Source organism: Bos taurus, chromosome 14 (genome assembly GCF_002263795.3).
Source record: "Bos taurus isolate L1 Dominette 01449 registration number 42190680 breed Hereford chromosome 14, ARS-UCD2.0, whole genome shotgun sequence".
Taxonomy (NCBI): Eukaryota; Metazoa; Chordata; class Mammalia; order Artiodactyla; family Bovidae; genus Bos; species Bos taurus.
Window position 1 is genome coordinate 6,641,258 of NC_037341.1, and position 15,185 is coordinate 6,656,442.

At 45.5% G+C, this 15,185-nt stretch overlaps 1 long non-coding RNA gene across 3 annotated transcripts in view; it reads right to left on the reverse strand.

Moving 5' to 3' along the window:
- Positions 1–12,661, reverse strand: part of LOC132342175 (uncharacterized) — a 44,253-nt gene extending 31,592 nt beyond the window's left edge. For all 3 annotated transcript variants that reach the window (XR_009490437.1, XR_009490438.1, XR_009490436.1), the window contains exons 1-2: positions 12,460–12,661; positions 11,842–11,939 (exon numbers count right to left, since the gene is read on the reverse strand). This is a non-coding gene — a long non-coding RNA (uncharacterized lncRNA). The remainder of the gene's footprint in view (positions 1–11,841; positions 11,940–12,459) is intronic.
- Positions 12,662–15,185: the final 2,524 nt, after the last annotated feature.

Consider the following 15,185-nt stretch of genomic DNA (forward strand, 5'->3'; position numbering starts at 1 on the left):
AGCAACAGAATGGGAAAGACTAGAGATCTCTTCAATAAAATTAGAGATACCAAGGGAACTTTTCATGAAAAGATGGGCTCAACAAAGGACAGAAATGGTATGGACCTAACAGAAGCAGAAGATATTAAGAAGAGGTGGCAAGAAAACACAGAACTATACAAAAAAGATCTTCAAGACCTAGAATAACCATGATGGTGTGGTTACTCACCTAGAACCATTCTGGAATGCAAAGTCAAGTGGGCCTAGGAAGCATCACTACGAACAAAGCTAGTGGAGGTGATGGAATTCCAGTTGAGCTATTTCAAATCCTAAAAGATGATGCTGTGAAAGTGCTACACTCAGTATGCCAGCAAATTTGGAAAGCTCAGCAGTGGCCACAGGACTTGAAAAGGTCAGTTTTCATTCCAATCCCAAAGAAAGGCAATGCCAAAGAATGCTCAAACTACCACACAATTGCACTCATCTCACGCACTAGCAAAGTAATGCTCAGAATTCTCCAAGCCATGCTTCAACAGCATGTGAACTGTAAACTTCGAGATGTTCAAGCTGGATTTAGAAAAGGCAGAGGAACCAGAGATCAAATTGCCAACATCCGTTCTATCATCAAAAAAGCAAGAGAGTTCCAGAAAAACATCTACTTCTGCTTTATTGACTACACCAAAGCCTCTGACTGTGTAGATCACAACAAACTGTGGAAAATTCTTCAAGAGATGGGAATATCAGTCCATCCGATCTGCCTCCTGAAAAATGTGTATACAGGTCAAGAAGCAATAGTTAGAACTGGACATGGAACAACAGACTGGTTCCAAATCGGGAAAGGAGTACATCAAGGCTGTACATTATCACCCTGCTTATTTAACTTATATGGAGAGTACATCATGAGAAATGCTAGACTGGATGAAGCACAAGCTGGAATCAAGATTGCTGGGAGAAATATCAATAATCTCAGATACGCAGATGACACCACCCTCATGGCAGAAAGTGAAGAATTAAAGAGAATCTTGATGAAACTCAATGAGGAGAGTGAAAAAGTTGGCTTAAAACTCAACATTCAGAAAACTAAGATCATGGCATCTGTTCCCATCACTTCATGGCAAACAGATGGGGAAACAGTGGAAACAGTGACAGGCTTTATTTTGGGGGGCTCCAAAATCACTGCAGATGGTGACTGCAGCCATGAAATTAAAAGACACTTGCTCCTTGTAAGAAAAGTTATGACCAACTTAAACAGCATATTAAAAAATAGAGACATTACTTCAACAACAAAACTACGGTTTTTCCAGTAGTCATGTATGGAAGTGAGAGTTGGACTATAAAGAAAGCTTAGTGCTGAAGAATTGATGCTTTTGAACTGTGGTGTTGGAGAAGACTCTTGAGAGTCCCTTGGACAGCAAGGACATCCAACCAGTCCATCCTAAAAGAAATCAGTCCTGAATATTCATTGGAAGGACTGCTGCTGAAGCTGAAACTCCAATACTTTGGCCACCTGATGTGAAGAACTGACTCACTGGAAAAGACCCTGATACTTGGAAAGATTGAAGGTGGGAAGAGAAGGGGATGACAGAGGATGAGATGGTTGGATGGCATCACCAACTCAACCGACATGAGTTTGAGCAAGCTCTGGGAGTTGATGATGGACAGGGAAGCCTGGCGTGCTTCAGTCCATGGGGTCGCAAAGAGCAAGACACAACTGAGCACGTGAACTGAAAGCTTACGTCAATTCAGGGCAAATGTGAGATGAACCCGACTTTCACCTACAGGCAAATGCTTTGTGGGACCCATTTCTGGCTTGATGGTGTGCTGTGTGTGGCCGTGAGGCTGTTCAGCCCCAGCTCTGGGTTCCCATGTAGGTTCAGCCTCTTCCTAACACTGTGCCCTTGGCATGAGGCTAACCTCTCTGAGCTCTAGTTTTCCCATCTGTAATATGGTGATAAATACAGAATCAGAGATAATAGGTGCAAAACCCCTGACACAAAGTGAAAAGTGAAGTTTTTAGTCACTCAGTCATGTCCCACTCTTTGCAACTCCATGGATGATAGCTCGCGAGGCTCTTCTGTCCATGGAATTCTCCAGGCAAGAATACTGGAGTGGGTTTCCATTCCCTTCTCCAGGGGATCTTCCCGATCCAGGGATTGAACCTGGGTCTTCTGCATGACAGGCCAGATTCTTTACCATCTGAGCCACCAAGGAAGTCCCAAAGTAGGCTATTATTATTACTATTATCATCACTTTATCTTGGTATAGTAGTCATGGTTCTCCAGAGAATCCAAACCAACAGGCTAGATATAAATATGGATATAGATACACATACACACAAACACACAGATTTATTCTAGGAAATTAGCTCATGTGATTATAGATGCTGAGAAGTCCCAAGATCTGCATTTAGCACACTGGAGACCTAGGGGATCTGGTGGTACAGTTCTAGTCTGAAGGCCCATGGGCTCAGGATCCAAGAAGGCCAAGGTTTTTTCTGGCCTTCAGACTCTCAGTTCACTTATGAAGACCAGGAAAGATCGATATCCCCATTCAAGCAGTCCAGCAAGAGGACTTCCCTCTTCCTTGATGGAGAAGGCACAGTCTTTTTGTGCTATTCAGGCCTTTACCTGGTTGAATGAGGCTCACCCTCATTAGGGAAGGCAATCTGCTTTATTCAGTCCAGCAATTCTGATGCTAATCTCATCCAAAAACACCCACCCATCCAAAAACACCCACCCAGAATAGTATTTGAACAAATATTTGAGTATCTTATTGCCCAGTGAAATTGATACAAAATCAAGCATCATACTTGGCATGGTCCAGTTACTTAGCAGTGAGACCAGATGGGGAGGAGCCAATGGCTGGCTCTAAAGCCCACACTCTAGAAGGAGAGATGCTGAGAAGAGGCAGTTGTAGCCACAGAGGGGAGTGGCAGGTGATGTGATCAGGCACTACTAGAACCAGAAGGAGAGCCTGCCAATGAAGAGATTCGGGTGTTAGCTGGTGCGAGTGGAAGCACACCCAGGAAGCCAATGTGCAAGAAACAGTTGAAGGGATATGGGCATACGGCTTCCCAGCTGATTCAGTGGTAAAGAACTTGCCTGTCAATGCAGGAAATGCAGGAGACACAGGTTTGATCTCTGAGTCGGGAAGATATCCTAGAGTAGGAAATGGCAACCCACTCCAATATTCTTGCCTGGGAAATCACATGGACAGAGAAGTCTATTGGGCTACAGCCCATGGGGTCGCAGAGAGTTGGCCATAACTGAGCACACACACACAAGTGATGATGTGAGCATAAGAGCACTGAGTGTGTCTGCTGCAGATGCCTGGACCAGGGAGGCTCCTCAGAGAAGGTGACATTTAAAGATGAGAAGAAGCAGACATGAGCCTAACAGGGAGGAGAAGCCAGACGTTAAGTGGAGAGGACAGGGTTCTGCAGAAACTGAAAGAGCCATGGACAGTGGTAAACTGGAAAAGGGTGCTGGTAAAATCTGCTTTATCCTTCCTGTTTTATAACAGGGACAGGGGAGGAAGCGGGAGGCCCAGAGAAACTGAATAACTTGCCCAGTTCACAGAGCCAGCAAAGCCACAGACCTCAGTTCTGACTGCATGAGCAAGGGGGTGAGGGAGGCAGGTAAGACCATGCTGTCAGAGGGGTGAGGGGACTAGAGACACAACTCAGGGAGCCTAGCAGAAGAGAACAGGCAGGAACACCTTGACCCCTCCTCCTCCCACTCCTGACCCGGGGAGCCTCCTGGGTTGCTATGGTTCTTTCTTCGGGCAGGAAAAGCTTCTCAAGTACAAGGATGTAACTGAACAGACACAGTTATAAATAAAGTGACAGATACCATAGCAACAGGGAAAGCAAAATGAAATGCGCCATCTTATTGTAAAGGGCAAAACCTACACTATATATACAACAAGCAAGCATCTCCTTCCTCTTCCCAGTGCTTTCCTACACAGACATCTCAGACTTCACACGCAACAGGCCTGTCTCCTCCACTGAAGCAATTCTGATACAGAATTTATACATATCTTTGTGCCCGTCTCTTTGTGTGTTCAAGTGTTTAGCTACATAAAGTGCCCCCAGCTCTGTACATCAAGATATACTTTACCTTATGATCCAGCAATCCCACTGCTAGGCATACACACTGAGGAGACCAGAAGGGAAAGAGACACGTGTACCCCAATGTTCATCGCAGCACTGTTTATAATAGCCAGGACATGGAAGCAACCTAGATGTCCATCAGCAGATGAATGGATAAGACAGCTGTGGTACATATACACAATGGAGTATTACTCAGCCATTAAAAAGAATACATTTGAATCAGTTCTAATGAGGTGGATGAAACTGGAGCCTATTATACAGAGTGAAGTAAGCCAGAAGGAAAAACATCAATACAGTATACTAACGCATATATATGGAATTTAGAAAGATAGTAACAATAACCCGGTGTACGAGACAGCAAAAGAGACACTGATGTATAGAACAGTCTTATGGACTCTGTGGGAGAGGGAGAGGGTGGGAAGATTTGGGAGAATGACATTGAAACATATAAAATATCATGTAAGAAACGAGTTGCCAGTCCAGGTTCGATGCACGATACTGGATGCTTGGGGCTAGTGCACTGGGACAATCCAGAGGGATGGTATGGGGAGGGAGGAGGGAGGAGGGTTCAGGATGGGGGACACATGTATACCCGTGGCGGATTCAATTTAATATTTGGCAAAACTAATACAATTATGTAAAGTTTAAAAATAAAATAAAATTAAAAAAAAATAAATAAATAAAAAGAACTAAAAAAAAAAAAGATATACTTTAAATTGTAGCTATATCTTGGACTGCAAGGAGATCAAACGAGTCAATCCTAAAGGAAATCGAGCTTTGAATATTCATTGGAAGGACTGATGCTGAAGCTCCAATACTTTGGCAAAGAGCCGACTCATTAGAAAAGACCCTGATGCTGGGAAAGATTGAAGGCAGCAGGAGAAGGGGGCGACAGAGGACGAGATGGTTGGATGGCATCATTGACTCAATGGACATGAGTTTGAGCAAGCTCCAAGAGACAGCTAAAGGCAGGGAAGCCTGGCGTGCTGCAGTCCATGGGGTCGCAGAGTTGGACATGATTTAGCAACTGAACAACAATACATAGTAAGCCTTCCCCAAAGGCTTAGTAGTAAAGAATCCGCCTGCCAATGCAGGAGACTCAGGTTCAATCCCTGGATTGGTAAGATCTCCTAGAGGAGGAAATGGGAACCCACTCGAGTAATCTTGCCTGAAAAAAATCCCATGAACAGAGGAGCCTGGCAAGTTACAGTTCAAAGGGTCTCAGAGCACAAGCATACATATTATATCTCTGCAAAATACTAAGGTATAGAGATTAGGTTCTGTGGCAGATTATATTTTCCAAAGATGGCAACAATATTTGTCTACAGAGACCTTGACCACTCTTCTTCTTGACCTATTGTAGATCTACATCCTCTCCCTTTGAATCAGGAAGGGCTTATAACTGCTTCACCCAGTAGAGTGTGGTGAAAGCAAAGCTTTGTGACTCCTGGGGATAAGCAAGAAAAGGGCCAGGCAGCTTCCACCAGTTTCTCTTGGGACACTGGTTCTATGAGGGGCCAGCCCCCATGTAAAAGTTCAATTTCCTTGAGGCCACCATGCTAGAGAGACCATGTACTGACGCTTCAACCAAGTCTCGACTGAGCTCAGCCATCCAGTCACATGTGCCAAAATGTCAGACACTTAGGTGAAGCTGTTTTGCATCCACCAGCCAGGTACCAAGAATAACCGCAGGTGATGCTGCAGAAAACAAAGCATGAGCCAGGTCCTGCCCAAATTTGGGACCCAGTGGATTTGGGAAACATGATTATCACTGAAGTCACTGAGTCTGGGAGTAATTACTTACACCACACTAGAGAAGGGGGATGGGTACCCACATAAATGTCACAAGAGCCACCAAGAGCACAGCATGTGTCACGCCCTATGCTGAGCCTTGACGTTCATCATCTCCTTTTAGCCCCAAGTCAGCATCATAAAGTAAGAACCACAACCTCTCCATTTTTTTTCCAAAATGCAAATAGACTATGATTTATCTAACTCCTCTCACTGTTGGGTATTTAGATTGCCACCAGTTTTTAATTTCACAGATAATGTCACAAAAGTGGGAAGAAGGGAGGGAGCAAGCAAGGGTAAAGAGCAAGAAGAGCATCAGTCCACACCATCGCATCATCTAAGACCTAGAGGCAAAATGCAGCGCCACGTTCAGACCTTTGGTCACGGAGAGCTGACCTCAGGCTACTCTACTTCAGATATCAAGCTACAACCTCTGCTTTTCAGATGAGGAAACTGATCAAAGAAGGTTCAGGAACTTGTCCCAGGTCTCAAGCAAGAGCTGAGAATAAGAGCCTAAGAAGAAGAATAAGAGAATAAGAGCCTGGTCCCCTGGCTGCAGAGGGCCCACTTCTAACTACGAGGCTAGACCTCACTGCTGAGATTCGACCCTTTTAGCTTTTCCTTATGTAGACTCACTCATGTGTTTTCTTTTGTTTTCCAGAAAAAACAAAATGGGACTCTATTATGCATACTCTTGTGTAACTTGCCATTTTCAGTTAACATATTTCCAAGTCAATACATACAGATCTATATTACCATTGTAAACGGCCATGGCCCACTACGCCAGATGGATTTACTTCAATGCATCTAACCAGTCCTCCTGAGGATGGATATTTAGGTTGCTTAAACAATTTTTTTTGTACCATTACATATAATGTTTTCAAGAACTGCTTTGCACATTTATCTTTCTGCTCTGGTATAATTATTTTCCTAGAACAAATTCGTACACATCAATAGACTGAATTCCGCAAAGGCAGTATTTAAATTTTTACAATAGCATATATGAGCTCCTATTTATCCAGGCCATTGACAATACGGGAATTTCTCCACTGGTTTTCATTGTGTTCATGTGATAACGCTGAAGCTCCAATACTTTGGCCACCTGATGTGAAGAGCCAACTCACTGGAAAAGACCCTAATGCTGGGAAAGATTGAGGGCAAGAGAAGAGGGTGGCAGAGGATAAGATGGGTAGATGGCATCACTGACTCAATGGACATGATTCTGAGCAAACTCCAGGAGACAGTGAAGGACAGGGAACCCTGGTGTGCTGCAGTCCATGGGGTCACAAAGTCGGACAAGACTTAACAACTGAACAACAGCCACTGGTTTCAATTTCTACCATAAGCACCTGTTCAATGCTGGTTGAAAAGACCCTCTTGAAGCCCGTGCCTTCTGTCAGTTCTGGGGTGATCCTGGCTCCCCCCACCATGAAAGAGTGGTTTATCCATTGCCATGGGTCTGAGCTTTGGTGGCTGCTGCTGGCACCTCCAGCTATGGCATCACTTTAGACTGTGAAGTTGGTTTTTGTTGTAGCTGAAAAAGCATCCTTAGCAGCTTCCTGAGCTGAAAATGCAGGTGAGGCTTCTGAAGTTTGAACGCTGGGGTTTTGTGAGTTCTGACACCTCCACCACAGTCTTGTCCCCAGGGCTTTGCCTTTCCCGGCCTCACAGTTACTCAGACCTCTGTAATAGGCATGTCTTGAAAGTGATAGTGTTAGTCGCTTAGCCCTGTCCAACTCTGTGTGATCTCATGGACTGTAGCCCGCTAGGCTCCTCTGTCCATGGATTTCTCCAGGTGAGAATACTGGAGTGGGTACCCATCCCCTTCTCCAGGGGATCTTCCTGACCCAAGGATTGAACCTGGGTCTCCTGCATTGCAGGCAAATTCTTTACCATCTGAGCTATCAGGCATAACTGGCATGGCTTACATAGCAAAATACGCTCCTCAGTTGTACATTTCCCTGTGGTCCTGGCATGTGCCTCTGATGGCCCACCTCTCCCCTTATTTCTAAATTCATATCAAAATTTGAACTTGCTTCCTAAGTGGGCTCCTTTCCTATCATGCCCCCTGGCTGAGTTTTCTCTCTCTCCTTTTCTTTTGATTTGCTCTCTTACTGATACAGAGAAGGCAATGGCACCCCACTCCAGTACTCTCGCCTGCAAAATCCCATGGACAGAGGAGCCTAGTAGGCTGCAGTCCATGGGGTCTCGAAGAGTTGGACACGACTGAGCGACTTCACTTTCACTTTTCACTTTCATGCATTGGAGAAGGAAATGGCAACCCACTCCAGTGTTCTTGCCTGGAGAATCCCAGGGATGGGGGAGCCTGGTGGGGTGCTGTCTATGGGCTCCCACAGAATTGGACACGACTGAAGTGACTTAGCAGCAGCAGCTTACTGATAACAAAACTTGTTTTTCAAACACTGTCCGCATGTTAACTTGTAAGCACAGCACAACAACATAGATGGAGTCAAGAAGATCTAGACTTTCCAGAACTATCCAGTTTTAAATGAATCTTGACCACACATGTCCCTCTGAGTTGTACATTCCTCTTAGCAATGGCTCCTCCATCAGGGCAGCCTCTAGCCCGAGCCTCATCGATTGCCTGTTCTCTTGGAAGAACCATGTCTTCTCTGGGTCCCAGTCCCATACATGATTTAGGTGTGCCTGCTCAGAGCACACTTTTCTACTCTTTTCCCCTTGGATCACACTTAATACTGCCAACCTTCTCAGGTTACCCCTTTTGACTCTGTCTAGATGTGTGTGACCACTTGGCCTGGCTCCTCTGGAGTCTAAGAAGAGCTTGTCCAGTTGTTCCAATGATGGTCTCCACCTCTGGCTTTGAGAATGAGCCTCTACGTACTTTCTGGACCTGGAATCCCTTCTGAGAGTCACTCTCTTCTGCACCTTCAGTATTAGATTTATTTGATCTTTGATCCCTGCCATTTCTTACCATCTGCTGCTGCTGCTGCTGCTGCTAAGTTGCTTCAGTCGTGTCCGACTCTGTGCCACCTCATAGACGGCAGCCCACCAGGCTCCCCCATCCCTGGGATTCTCCAGGCAAGAACACTGGAGTGGGTTGCCATTTCCTTCTCCAATGCATGAAAGTGAAAAGTGAAAGTGAAGTCGCTCAGTCGTGTCCGACTCCTAGCGACCCCATGGACTGCAGCCCACCAGGCCCCTGCGTCCATGGGATTTTCCAGGCAAGAGTACTGGAGTGGGGTGCCATTGCCTTCTTACCATCTAGGAACAACTAAAACACATCCTTCCTGTTGATTACATCTTTCATGATGTTTGGGATCATCCTGACCCAGGGATCCAACCCTCGTCTCCTGTGTCTCCTGCGTTGGCAGGCTGACTCTTTACCACTGTGCTCCTGGGACGCCCCATGACCTTCTTCATTTTCCTCCCCTGCTTTGGTAATAAATCTGAGGCACATTTTCAACTAGTTAATCCTGTTGTGACTCTGGAGGCAAACAATAATTAGGCAGAGAAAGTTCCTTACACAGAACATTTAAATATCTTCCTCATCCATCACATTTGTAAAACTGTTACCACATTGTTTCCTAATTCAACATGAAAAGCTGACACAAACCCTATGTCACAGGGACCCTGCTCCTTTTTTCTGTTTTTTGGATCTCTGATGATATCCAGCAAATTGTGGCGGAAAGAGCAGCAATCTGAGTCTCTGAAATCTAAAGCCATGGCTGGACCCAGGTGTCTGCATGGGGAGCGACTGATTATGAGCCCCGTTTGCCACATTTAGGGCACAACCTTCATACATTACTGCCTCTGGAGCTCACAAGGAATTTATCTGCTTTTCCAATTTGAAGTCCTGGCTTATGGTCCTTGCTGAGAAACACAGTAAAAGAAGCAAAAAGTTATTCCTCCCACTGTCAGCTGAAAAGTCCATAAACTGAAGCTCTATCTGTTCTGAGGCAGGTCTTCCCCAGGCTAAACAACTCCCTTCGTCCCAGAAGCAGAGGCTTGGCTCATTGGTACCTGCTCAAGTCAGAATCAGCCAGCAATATCTGAGCATCAGGACTCACTAATGATTATGGTCCAGAGTCACATGATGGTCATGAGCATGCCCGCAGGAGAAGACGCTGGAAACCACAGGTGAAAACCCTCTGGGACACACCTGAAACATCTCGGCCATGCCAGCAGCAATGTCTCCCCGCACTATTTTGGACTCCAAATGATCATTCCAATGCCCATTTGTTCCAAGCAAAACTTTTTATATGTAGGATTTTGAGGTGGGGGGGGCATTAAATAATAACTATGGAATCTCAGAGTTTGAAATAAATCAAGAAATGACACATAGGAGTCAGAGAAATGGAAATCAAGCATCAGCTCTATAACCAGGCTGGCTGGTTTGGAGAGTGTAGCTTCCATGAGCTGTCATAATCTGGGCTTCCCACCCCCTTCTCCTCCGCCACGTTGAACATGACCAGCTCAGTCTCCAGGCCTCCTCATCTCAGGAGCCCAGGCATTTGCTGCTTCTCTAACTTTATCAGATGGATAAGCAGAAAATGTGGGTCTCCCAAGGCCTCCAGGAGGCCCATTGACTTCTCCGCATCTAACCCATCAGAGCACTGACTTCCCATCCTGAGTTCCCTGGAGATGGGGCTTAGGGCTGGAAGAGGGGCAGAAAGATGCCTTCAGTAGACAAAGAATGAGACTAAGTGTTCCCTAACACTAGTCCCAACGGACTGCTGCTCTGTTTGTGCCTCATTAAAATGCCAGAGCTATGCTAAGAGTTCAAAACACCCTCCAATAAACAGTAGGCTGAGCAAGAGGCAGAGAAACAAAAAAGGATTCGAGAAGTACAGGAAAACTTTCTACCTTACATGCCTGGACTGCTGCTCAAGTCACAGGACTCCTCTGCCCTATCATATCCCGCCAGAGGTACCCATACTCTACTACTACTAAGTCACTTCAGTCGTGTCCGACTCTGTGCAAGCCCGTAGACGGCAGCCCACCAGGCTCCCCCGTCCCTGGGATTCTCCAGGCAAGAACACTGGAGTGGGTTGCCATTTCCTTCTCCAGTGCAGGAAAGTGAAAAGTGAAAGTGAAGTCGCTCAGTCGTGTCTTGACTCTTAGCGACCCCATGGACTGCAGCCCACCAGGCTCCTCCGTCCATGGGATTTTCCAGGCAAGAGTACTGGAGTGGGGGTGCCATTGCCTTCTCCACTCATATTCTAGCTCCACAGAATTGGTACATTTATCTGCCTGGGAGAATCCGGGGGTGGAGAAACCTGCAGGTGAGTCCCCCAGGACAGGGGAAGAATTCCAGAGTTCAGAACCAGGGAGAACTCAAGTAGGGTCTCATAAGCATAAGAACTGGGTTGGGACAGAGATGGGAAGAGTGTTTCAGACTGATGACACAAACTTCTGCTATAGCAGAGGACTTGCTTTCATTGATCGGATGAACATAATAGTGGATTTACTGGACTCACTGGGGGCTTCCGGGTGGCACTAGTGGTAAAGAAACTGCCTGCCAATGCAGGAGATTTAAGAGACATGCATTCAATCCCTGGATCAGGAAGATCCTCTGAAGGAGGGCATGGCAACCCACTCCAGTATTCTTGCCTGGAGAATCCCATGGATAGAGGAGCCTGGAAGTCTGCAGTCCATGGGGTCTCACAGAGTCAGACACCACTAAAGTGACTTAGTGCACATGCATTGGGCTCATTTAAAGAATCTTTGTTATATAGATGAGGAGATGGAGACCAGGAGTGGTAAAGGAAGTTGCCCAAGGTCACGTAGTGGGTGAGCTTGGATTTGAACCCTGTCTCCTGACTCTCAAGCCCATGCTCATTAGCAACAGGAGGCATCTTTTGACCAAACTTGGCAAAGCTGCCGTGACCCTTCTGCATTGCTTCATCACACAGAGAAGAGCCAGGGGCAGCCTTGGTCTCCTGAAATGCTCCACAACTGACATGCAAATGACCTCCTACCTTGACCTTGAGCATGATCACAAATTCATAAAGAACACATGTATGGATACACAAACATTCCCTGTGTTTGAAGTAGGTAGGAGTCCTTCTGGTGTAAGCTGAAAGGGAATAAACAAATACATGGTATATAACATCCTCAGTAATGGGAAAACAAATTCTAAGTTGGATTAAAGGAGAGCAAAATCTTAGAGCAGGAAGAAAACCACTTGAAGAAAATGTCACAGAAACAGCATCCGCCCACTCCTTGCTGCTTCCACTCTTTCCTATCAGCTCGGGCCAGCTGGTATCTCCCTCCGCTCCACCCACCACGGCTTCAAGGTCCCGTTTGCAATTCTCTGCCAAAGTCTCCCCTTGGTCTCTCAAACCTGTGCCTGGGGGAAGGCGAGGCCTGGACATGGCTCTTCCCTAGAGCGCACATGCCTTACCCGCCTTGTCATTCATATCCTAAATATCATCTCCTCCCAGTGGATATCACTGCTTATCTAGAAATAGTTTACAACATAATATTATACAAATTTGGGGGGTGAGTGGGTTGCAGGGAAAGTACATACAAGAGTGGTAATCCCCAGGAACCAACAAGACCCCCTATTGAGGTATTTTTCCATTATGGAGACTCACATGAAATGGTGGTGGTGGTAGTTTAGTCACTAAGTCATGCCCAATTCTTGTGAGCCAATGGTCTGTAGCCTGCCAGGCTCTTCTGTCCATGGGATTCTCCAGGCAGGAGTACTGCAACAGGTTGCCATTTCCTTCTCCAGGGGATCTTCCTGACCCAGGGATCGAACCTGTATCTCATGCACTGCAGGCAGATTCCTTTTCTGCTGAGCCACCAGGGAAGCCACACATGAAATGGTAAACAGCCAAAGATTAAAAAAAAAATTTTTTTTATTTTGGACCCGGTATTAGAAGGAGTAGAGCACATGTTTGGTGGCTGTAGCAAAATTCTAAAGGATAACATCAGACTGTAACGATGGACTCACACAGGAAAGATCACTTTTTTTAAAACCTCTTTGACTGTGTTCTGTCGCATGTCTTAGTGCCCCGACCAGGGATCGAGCTTATGCCCCCTGCAGTGGCAGCAAAGAGTCTTAACCACTGGACCACCAGGGAAGTCTCAAGATCACAATTAATAAGGAAATAGAGGTAACCCAATATGCTGAGGGGATATAAGCATGAAAAGCCAATGAATGGCACAGATGGGGGGAAAGGAGAGACCTAGCTTAACAGCAACCCATATGCAAAGTATTTTTTAAAAATATGGGGCTGTGTTATATGGGATCTTAGCTTCCTGACCGGGGATCAAACCTGAGCCCCCTGCTGTGGAAGCATGGAGTCTTAACCACAGGACCACCAGGGAAGTCCTGAAAATTTTTTGAATTATAAAGTTTAGGAAAGTATTTTTCAATAAATTTACCAGTGTACATCTCCACCAGCTTTAGGACTTTTAACCTTGTAATCCACTTCTAGAGCACCCTCTTAAGTACATAATAATAGATTTTGACAGAGATGTGTATATATAAAAGTACTAAATTAGTGCAGCATTCAAGTAGTAAAAAATGAAAATAACCCTAATTTCTAATTATAGAAATATTCAACTGAATACTATGCTTCGTTAAATGTCACATTTTCATAGAATTTTTAATGACGGAGCAAAATCTTTCTGTTTTACAACGCTGTCTTTCTAACTCAAGTTGTGCCTGTAGTGACAATATTTGAGGCTTCATGGAAAAACTGTGGGGGCAGTTAGGAGGTAAAACACATCAGTCAGTCAATCACTTTCTCAGTCTCTGTATGAGGTCACCCCCGAAGCATCCGAGTGTCCCAGAAGGAGGCAAGGAAAGGACATTGAAGGGTAAACGAGGTTTCCTGAATCAAGCCTGTCTCACATGAATACTGGGCTATCGATGCCATTTCCATGGTCAGTGACCCCCAGTACAAAAGATGCTACAAGGCATCATTTCCTTTAATGTTTACTCCTCAAGCTCCCCCAATATAGAAATCATTTTAAGCAACTGTCAGTTTTCCAGACACTTTTACTTGCAGCTTGCATCAATAAAGTGGTGCACCCATGACTCTCCCCATATCCATCACCAACACCAGTGCAAACTAGCCCCTCCACTTTTTCTCCCGGTCTCCCCTGTGGTCATCTGCAGACCTGCTCTCGGGAAAGAAGTTTAAGGGGATAGACTCTAGTGGCACCCTCTGCCTCAGTTCCCAGGCATACAAACTAAATGGAGGTCAAGAAGGGGTTGAGCCTCTAATGGCAAAACACCAATGAATTCCTGGAGCAGGGTTAATTAAATACACATTCAGTCCTAGGACCAAGCTTACAGCTATCAGAATCAAGATATTTTCAAGGTGAGAGAGCTTTAAGAGTCTTTTTGTGACATTGGCTAACAGACTATTGAGGAATGATGAAGAGAACAGGCTTAAGGTCAGACTAGAGCTTGTTTGAATCCACTCTATCACTCATATCTTAGATGCAAATTTGACCAACCCATTCCACAGATTTTCAGAAAAACTATCATGTGAAAAATAACACTATCTACTTTCCAGCAACAGGGGCAAGGTTAAATAAAGTAATGCATACAAATGTTTAGTGTACTGGCCTATCAATTGAGTACTTAATAACTAGGATCCTATCTATTGCAGCATTCTTTAGAGAGCCAGTAGATCCTGGCCCCCAACTTTAAACAACGGGGGATGGGGACAGGAGTATAAGCAGAGGATTAATTGACAAGAAAGTCATTTTTACAATGTGGCAAGGGATGCAATTCAGAGGTTTGCATCACTTTTCAACACATAACAGTGATTACTTGCCAGTCAAGGCCCAGACAGTCTTGTCCAGGGAGTCTAGCTTTCCTTCTTGCCTCGACTGTGGTGGTTCCTGCAGATTTAGTGTTGGAGGAGTGGAGTAAAGGGAGGAATGGTGCAAAGGATACACATGGCAGAAGATGGCATTCTGGGAAGAAAGTTCTTGAGAAAAGTTTGCATCTTGGCTCCACTTCTTGCTTTTGCAGTATGACTCAGTTTTGGTGAGAAAGAAGCGTTTTGGCTGCTCCTCAAGAACAGAGCCTGTTGTCGACGAGGACTTGGGACAGCGTGCTCTCCTTCTCTCGGAAGACCCGCTGTCCTCTCTACCCAAATCCGTCTGCTCTGGCTCAGGAAGGAATGCTAAGCCCAACACGTATGTGTCAGATATGCTGCAGGGTGTCTGCTACAGCCCAGCCATCTGTGACAGCCGGATCTGCCAACCCGTCACCATGCAGGGAAATCCACTTCACATCCTCCCCCTCATGCCAGTTGGAAGTTCTCTTCTCTCTGATTAATCTCTCCAGTAAGGG